The sequence below is a fragment of the Schistocerca americana genome, chromosome 9, assembly GCF_021461395.2.
Source record: "Schistocerca americana isolate TAMUIC-IGC-003095 chromosome 9, iqSchAmer2.1, whole genome shotgun sequence".
In the NCBI taxonomy this organism is placed as follows: Eukaryota; Metazoa; Arthropoda; class Insecta; order Orthoptera; family Acrididae; genus Schistocerca; species Schistocerca americana.
In genome coordinates this window covers 59502840-59512397 of record NC_060127.1, presented here as the reverse complement: position 1 = coordinate 59512397, position 9558 = coordinate 59502840, and positions in this window count along the sequence as shown.

The following is a 9558-nucleotide window of genomic DNA, read 5'->3' as shown; positions in this document are numbered from 1 at the left end:
TATCGGTTCTCCCTTCTATTCCAGTCTCGTATTGTTCGTGGAAAGAAGGATTGTCGGTATGCCTCTATGTGGGCTTTAATCTCTTTGATTTTATCCTCATGGTCTCTTCGCGAGATATACGTAGGAGGGACGAATATACTGTTTGACTCCTCGGTGAAGGTATGTTCTCGAAGCTTCAACAAAAGCCTGTACCGAGTTACTGAGCGTCTCTTCTGCAGAGTCTTCCACTGGAGTTTATCTATCATCTCCGTAACGCTTTCACGATTACTAATTGATCCTGTAACGAAGCGCGCTGCTCTCCGTTGGATCTTCTCTATCTCTTCTATCAACCCTAACTGGTACGGAATCCACACTGCTGAGCAGTATTCAAGCAGTGGGCGAACAAGCGTACTGTAACCTACTTCCTTTGTTTTCGAATTGCATTTCCTTAGGATTCTTCCAATGAATCTCAGTCTGGCATCTGCTTAACCGACGATCAGCTTTATATGATCATTCCATTTTAAATCACTCCTAATGCGTACTCCCAAATAATTTATGGAAGTAACTATTTCCAGTTGCTGACCTGCTATATTGTAGCTAAATGATAAGGGGTCTTTCTTTCTATGTATTCCCAGCGGCTTGGGTGACATCCTCTCTACCCTCCCGCCGGGAGGTGGTCGTTGTCACCAGGTTACATATTGGGCACTGCCTTTTTAGACATCGTCATTTAATAAGTAACGCTCCCACACCACTTTGTACGAATTGCGCTCAAGTTTTAACTGTCTGACACTTCCTGATGAAGTGCACATTTTTTTAACCCTTTACGTTCCTGCTTGCGCTTTCCGTCTGAGTTATCGGCCGTTTTAGCAAATGACGAGCGGGCTGTCGACAACTTCGTTACTTTTTTTACTTTGTATGCGTCGTAGCAATATGGCGAAGGCCATTTAATTTTTAGTTCTGGACCTCCGTTTCTGTTTGGTATCTTTTGTAGCCCTTTCTCCACGTTCCTGTTTTTAGCTGTCTTCTCCTATTCCAATTGGGATTGACGTTTAGTCGTGTTCTACAGTTTTAACTTTGACACGTATGACCCCAGTTGTTTTTGCGCCCAAAAAAAAAAAGAAAAAAAAGCGAATGGAAACATTTTGATCGCCTCTTGTATGAATACAGCTAGCATGAATTACAGCAACAAAATCTTATTTCCTAAAAAAAACCAATTAGCCGCTTATGTGGAAAATGCCACATCACTCTGAAACACTAACACAACTATAAACGCTATGTTTCGACGCACCTCGCAGCAGTCCCCTTGTAATGGTACTTGAATTACGTAACCATTACGGCACCTCACCTCAACCTCTCGATACCACCAATATTCTACTGTGTTTCTGTAAAATAGTTAACATATTTCTGTGACAACATTCAGATTTGATTTCATTAATGTAGAGGTACTTTGATACATCGATATATTTATATTGCAATGATATTATTCTTATGTGTATTCTTTCTTTTGTCACTATGATCTTTGACGTACTTGTAACTCTGATTTTTGGGCGCGTAAGCGCTTATTAGAGAGCCAAGTCTTGGTCGTCATGTTGAAAAGACGCAAATTGTAGTCAGTTTATGAAATGTGAACTTTAACAGTGAGGAAGATATTTTCAAGTATGTTTTATATTGTGAAGTGATGATGCAACAAAAGTAATAAAAAAGAAATGTAACTTAAATTCGGAGTGCTGATTACTTTTCTACATCACCATTGTCCTAACTTGCAAAAGTTTAATCTTCAAGAATGGTCTATGAAACACATCTATAAAACTTTTGAATATCGCAGAATAACACCTAGGCCTCTTGGCATCCGGGCTTGGAATCATCACTACCTAGATTTTCGACGATTGAGCCATGACTTCACAACGAGACCAGCGTGGGCAACACGAAAAGATGAGTGCCTAGTTTATCCATTATTTCAAGAAATGACTTTATTAACTGTGCTCTAATGATACCTGCCACATAATATAACTTTATTGTTGCCCGAAAATGCAATTATTTAGCAGCGTGAGCAACGCTACAGTCATAATTAATTTTTGACCTTTGTTGTGGTAGGGTTGTTAGACCCTTCAGGCTGGGAGTAGAATGAACTGTGACAGGCAGTGAAAACAGAACAATGGACCGGAACAGCTCCAAGTTGCTGTCATATCTCACTGCAGTTAAATCAGAAACTGCATAGCCAAGGTCACGGTACAATTAAGACAATATTCCAGAGAGTCCAAAAGACCCGAGATCTATTGGGAAACGTGATGGATTTGGTACGCAGGCCTTTACGAACTTAGAAGTGATTGCGGTGATAGCTACTTTGGCGAAACCGGAAGACCGATTAGCAGTCGCGGATCGGAGTGTGGATGCTATGTACGACAGGGCAGCGTAGCAAATCGGCAATATCTGAAAACCATCTCCAATGCTAATTTCCTAGAATGCCATGTGGTTTCTTGGCAGCCACCGATCAAGCAGCGGAAATTCAGGGTGGCTTAAAAAAGTGGAAAACAAAAAAAACAAAAAAAAAAAAATACCGGCTCAGTGGCTTAAACAGAGAGAAGAGCTACAGTTTGCAGACATGAAGATCCCGTTCTGCAGGGGTGTATGTGAGCCAGCCGCCTCTTCACGAGACCTGGAGAAATGTCACGCGACAGCGATGTGTCGCTGCAGGAGAAATGTTGCTCCGTGAACAAGCTGCCTACTGGATGTTCGATGCCAGTCACTTGCTGCAGCAGTGTAGAACGTACAGCCACAGATCTGCGGCCATCTCGACCTCGAGCTGTCCAATGACGAAGCGAAGTGTGACATCAATTGTCACCTGATAACCAAATTATACGGTACATATTGTAAACACTCAGGAATTCAGTGACCCTGAGGAGGATCACTGCAAAGATGTTCGAAGAGACATTTTTATAATTACTTTGGCGTCTCACAATGACGCAGCATAACACTCATAAGAAAGCTTAGACGCTTGCACCTATTTGCTGCGTTTAAATGATTTGATTTTCCGATCAGTGTTCGGATGTAGCCTATAATCAGGGAATAAAATACTCTATTTATATCTGGTACAGATCAGTTCATTCTATCACCCTGATTTGGTGTTTATGTATCCACATAGACTATGGGCTGAGTCCGAACACTGGTCAGATTCTAAAACACCTTACGCACAGTTGAGTGATGTTTCTCTGTAAACACGTTTTCATGTAGCAAGACGTCGTTCAGAAAATTATTTCGTAATGTCTGATCTTTGTTTACTGTTAGCGTAAGGCAAGCGTGTTTTTACTTGAAATATAAAATAATTCAGGAATAAAAACTAAAATCTACATCCTAGGATGTTGCATATAGATATTTTTCTGTATTTGTTGAACCAGTGAAACATCGTGAAACAGGTGGCTCTTATTCGAAGAGGCGGTACGAGAATCATAGATCTGCGTGCTGTCTCGATGGAGAACTCTTGTCTTCGAACACAGAATTTGTGTGTGCCTGCTAATTCTTAACGTTGCGTCGCTGTCCTATTGTACTTATTCAAGACGTACTTATTTGTGACCATATACGATCTGTAGTTGATCGTAACTTATAAAAAGATGCTTCTTGTTGCATCCCCGTCATATTGCTGTTAAGCAAAAACTGTATATGATTAGGGATTATCTATCTCTATGGCTGTAAGCCTTCTGTCACTGACTATGACTGCTATGTGAGTGCTGATTTCTTGAATTGCAGCCATATTATCGTGAGGCAAAAATTGTTAAAGGATCAGTAACATACTTGTGGTTGTAAACCTTCTTTCATTGATACTAACCTCTGTGTAAGTGCAGATTTGCACGGCTGCCAAGGTCACAGACAACCTAATAAATCGAGACAGCGGTTACCAGCTCAGCTCGGCGTGGAGTCCGGCTCTGGAGCTTATCAGGGCCCAACGAAAGGAACCAAGAAACTCTTCAAGAAGTAGTAACACAGCAGGAGCAGCGCCAGGCGGGCGCGGACCGCGAACGCAACTCCCGACGCAGGACGGGCCTCTGTCAGCCGCCACGACCGCAGATGACGGACGAGCCGAGCACGGACGACCGTCGGAGCACCAGGGGAGTGCCAACACCGCAGGAGCAGCGACAGGCGGGTGCGGACCGCGAACGGAACGCCCGACAAACGACAGGCCTCAGAGAGCTGCCACAGATGGAGACCAAGTCGGGCTCGGACGTCCGAGGGAGCTCCATGAAGAGGCAACACCTAACAAGCAGCGCCAGGAGGGTGCGGACAGCGAACGGAGCGCCCTACGCAAGACGGGCCTCAGACAGCTGCCACAAATGCATATTATGGACGAGGCGGGCGCGGACGTCCATGGGAGCACCAGGGAAATGTCAACACCTCAGGAGCAGCGCCAAGCGGGCGCGGACCACGAACGGAACGCCAAACGCGGCTCCGGCTCCAGACAGCTGCCACGACCACAGATGGTGGACGAGCCGGGCGCGGACGTCCGTGGGAGCGCCAGGGAAGGGCCATAACCTCAGGAGCAGCACCAGGCGGGAGCGGACCGCGAACGGAACGCCCGACACAGGATGAGCCTCAGACAGCTGCCACAGATGGCGACCAAGTCGGGCGCGGACGTCCGAGGGAGCACCGGGGGAGAGACAACACATTACAAGCAGCGCCAGGCGGGCGCGGACGGCAAACAGAGCACCCAGCGCCCTCTGGGCATAGATAAAGGACAAGCTCCTCTAATACGGCAGTCTCAGGTAGCACCTGAAGTAGGCAACGAGTTACGTGGCCGAAATATTGTGCCAGAGCGTCACAAACATCCGGCAGTAGACCCGATTATTCCACATATCCTAGGCATGTTCGATAGTGTTCATGTATGGAGAACATGCTGGCCACTCTAGTAAAGCGATGACGTTATCCTGAAAGAAGTTATTCGCAAGATGTTCAAGATGGGATGCGAATTGTCGTCCATGAGGACGAAGGCCTTGTTAATATGCTGCCAATATGGTTACACTATTGGTCGAAGGATGGCATTCACGTTTCGTACAGCCATTACGGCACCTTTCATGACCACCAGCGGCGTACATCGGCCACACATAATGCCATACCAAAACAGCAGGAAACATCCAACTTGCTGTACTCGCTGGACAGTGTGTCTAAGGCGTTCAGCCTGACCGGGTTGCCTCCAAACGGATTCCCGACGACTGTCTGGTTGAAAGCACAAGTGACACTCATCAGTGTAGAGAACGTGATGCGATTCCTGAGCAGTCCATTCGGCATGTTGGTGGGCCAATCTGTACCACATTGCATGGTGTTGTGGTAGCAAAGATGGACTTCGCCATGGACGTCGGTAGTGAAGATGCACATCATACACCCTATTGTGCACAGTTCGAGTCGTAACGCAACGTCCTGTGGCTGAACGAAAAACGTTATTCAACCTGGTGGTGTCGCTGTAAGGGTTTCCTGCGATCCATAATCCGTAGGTATCGGCCATCCACTACAGTTGTAGCCCTTGGGTGACCTGAGCGAAGCATGTCATCTACAGTTCCTGTCTCTCTGTATCTCTTCCATGTCCGAACAACATCGCTTTGTTTCACTCCGAGATGCCTGGACACTTCCTTTGTTGGGAGCCCTTCCTGGCATAAAGTAACAATGCGGACGCAATCGAACTGCGGTATTGACCGTTTAGGCATGGTTGAACTAGAGACAAGCCATGAACCTCCTTCCTGGTGGAATGACTGGAACTAATCGGCTGTTGGATCCCCTCCATCTGATCTGCTCATGCATGGTTGTTTACGTCTTTGGGCCTGCTTAGTGACATCTCTGAACAGTCAAATGGACTGTGTCTGTGATACACTATCCACAGTCAACGTCTATATTCAGGAGGTCTGGGAACTGGGGTGATGCAAAACTTTTCTTGATGTATGTAATATGACTGGCGAGAGAAAGAATCCGAGCTGGACCGATCAGATACATGAATAGTATCACAACTGATAATACGATAGAAGTCTTCCCACAGTGGAATATTTTTGTGGCAGGCTGTGTTTGAAATATTCTCTGCTGCAAGATCTCTCATGATATTGATTGCTGTCGCAGATGATGACCATCATCTGGAGTTACTGGAAATCTAGCCAGGCCACAGTCGCGGAGATGCAGTGGTTATTGTTTCCAGATATATGTTGGCAACCAACCATTGCAACACACCAATTCGTCGGCACATGCTACTGCAATGCAAGCAACACTTCTGTAGCTAGCCTACCTCCCAAAGTTCCATTTGTCTCAAATTACTAGATAACACACCCACAAGCGAGTTTGAGACTGTCATTTTATTAATTTTCAATTGTAGTGCATAATGCAAATATAACATTTATATAATATATTCCTAAATGATAACAATAGTAACTGAAATAAATTTAGCAGTTTGCATGACGTAAGATTCACTCTATCTAAACAAAAGCGATAGGTCACATTATTAATATCAGTTGGACTCCGTTCCTACCTTTGGTAGTGAGCAGTTAAATAGCACTAATTTTAAAGTTACTTGATGGATTTATTATGTAGGGTGTTAGGGGTGTAAGTGCAGATATTTCTATAATGGCTGAGGACATTGTATTGAACAATGTTACACCAGTATTTACTTAATTTCAAACTAGTAATTATAACTTCTACGAGTAGTATGCATTTAGGTTCATTATTACTTCCATGCGTGGTCGGCACAAACAAACCATGCATATCTTCCCCAGAGAAGCAAGTCATTTATTGAGGTGTGTACGCGTCGACGCAAAACGGAAATGGAACGTCTACACTGAGAGAAGTAGTCTACTTTGCGGCACAGTTACGACTGCACAAAAAAAGAAAAAAATCAGTTAATTAATTATGTTATATGTTTGTGGGAAGACTGTTAGACACAGAGTAAAAACAGCTAACATACTGAACTGAGTACATAGAGGGTGAATTTTTCCGCCGTGTACAAACTCTAGTGATTGATCAATGAGAGGATACGGAAAGAAAAAGTTCTAATGAACTGATGTCCGGAAATGCGTGGTTTCCAAACTTGAGACCATTTATTCGATGATACTTTGTTACAGAGACTACGGTCTAATACCTATACAACAAACTTCCTTTATAAATTTACTAATTATAAACATTATTCACGGTGTAGATCGTTGGCTTCATAGGGATTGTAAAATGGAAGTGTTGCGCTTTTTACTGTCTTCCCGACCATCAGATTAATATGACCTCACCTGATAGTGTCCTGCTCTCTGGACCGTGGTTACACCATACTATTTCACCTGTGCAATATTGCATAGCTAGTGTTATTCTGATTACGATGCAAAGTTCCTTGGGAACTTTGAATGGTAATCAAAATAACACAGGTATTGCAATATCATATTTATATGTCGATACTGGGCAAGCGACTTTCAAGTACGGCGTCTGACCTGTACAGGAATATACATAATGGATGTACGAGTACAGGTTGACAATAAACTTTGGGTCTGACCGTGAGACTTGCACGGACAGCCAAATGGTAAGGCGACAGCTCGCGATAAGCGAGAAAAATCCGGGTTCGGCACAAATTTTCGTTGTCGTCAGTCCATTCTACAGCTGATGGTAGTTCTTATTCGCAATTGCGAATTTATTTGATGTCCTTTACCTCTAACTGGGATTTCAATTAGTTAACGAAGGGAAACGGGTGAAGTAAAACTGGATGTATTCTTAAAAACACATATAATAATGTGATAAATAAGAACAATTGTAATGTAATTTATAGTCACGTAACTGATCAACATGTAGCTCACTGCGTCGGTGGTTAACTGCTACACTACACATCCAAACGTCTCGTGTTCGATCCTCGATCAGTTCCTAGGCTTTTCATCGGTCATTTATCACTCCTTACACAGCTAGCAATGTTCTTTTATGTGAAAAATAACGAGTGGATTCGTAGTTTGTTATTTACGTTAAACTGTAGGTACTCCACAATTGATTGTTGTAGAGCTCTAAGGTCGGACGTTGAAAAAGGCATACCGCCAATAACAGGACCATGCCCAGTAACGCACTTGTGGCGGTCAATACAATCTTCAGACGGATGGCTGGCTTCCTTTTTACTTTCAACTGAAGGACCTAAATAAACTTTTAGCTCTTACTAACTGCAAATGCTGCAGTTGTAAAACAGAGCCTTTAGGGTATGTGTAGAGAATGTAGCAAAGTCTCTATAGGCCTGTCCTATTACAAATTGAGATATAATTACGGCCACATTTGCAACCACAGATTCGAACTGCTCATGGAGTTACGAGTTTGGTGGTAGGAGGCACAGGGCAGTTGTTGTTGTTGTGGTCTTCAGTCCTGAGACTGGTTTGATGCAGCTCTCCATGCTAATCTATCCTGTGCAAGCCCCTTCATCTCCCAGTACCTACTGCAACCAACATCCTTCTCAATCTGCTTAATCTATTCATCTCTTGGTCTCCCTCTACGATTTTTACCCTCCACGCTGCCCTCCAATGCTAAATTTGTTATCCCTTGATGCCTCAGGACATGTCCTACCAACCGATCCCTTCTTCTAGTCAAGTTGTGCCACAAACTTCTCTTCTTCCCAATCCTATTCAATACCTCCTCATTAGTTACGTGATCTACCCACCTAATCTTCAACATTCTTCTGTACCACCACATTTCGAAAGCTTGTATTCTCTTCTTGTCCAAACTATTTATTGCCCATGTTTCACTTCCATACATGGCTACACTCCATACAAACACTTTCAGAAACGACTTCCTGACACTTAAATCTATACTCGATGTTAACAAATTTCTCTTCTTCAGAAACGCTTTCCTTGCCATTGCAAGTCTACATTTTATATGCTCTCTACTTCGACCATCATCAGTTATTTTGCTCCCCAACACAGGGCAGTACACACATTAATTAGAAACTCGATGAATTTAATCTTCTTACATATTCCGCCCTCACAATCATATTCCGCACATCAAGACGCTTCATTCGGGCCCAAATTCGATAAGATAAAGTGAATGTTGTATGAATTCATGTAAACGATATGCGAATAACTAGTAAATCGCCTATGCGCACCGAGATTGAAATACTCGAGGCTGGTGTACACACATACATTCCAGACACGATGGTCACAGGGGCTTTTAGTTTGGGAGATGTAAACTGCATGCCAGGGGGCCGGTCCCTTCAGAGGACAACTCAGCCTATCTATGTCGGCCGGTGACCGCCCATAGAGGAGACAGTGTTTGCCTGACTGAAAGGAAGAACTACCCCGTGTTCGGCCTAAAAGCAAATTCCGCTACATTGTGTGGGAGCGCCCAGCCTACACATTCTTTACAAACATAGCACACAGTGTCAGAGATTTTCACAGGGAGACAGCAATCGCCAAACGCTGATGCTACAGATTTCCGGTCGCCTTAAACGAAACGTCATTCTCCCGTTTTAGAAGAACAATGCTGATTGGCAGACGATATTCCTGATGCCTTGAGCTGAAGGAATAATGGAAGAGACCGAAAGATATACCCCTTCACGTTTGGGATGGAGAGGGGCCGTTCCGTTGTCGCTCTTGGAATGAGAACACGTAA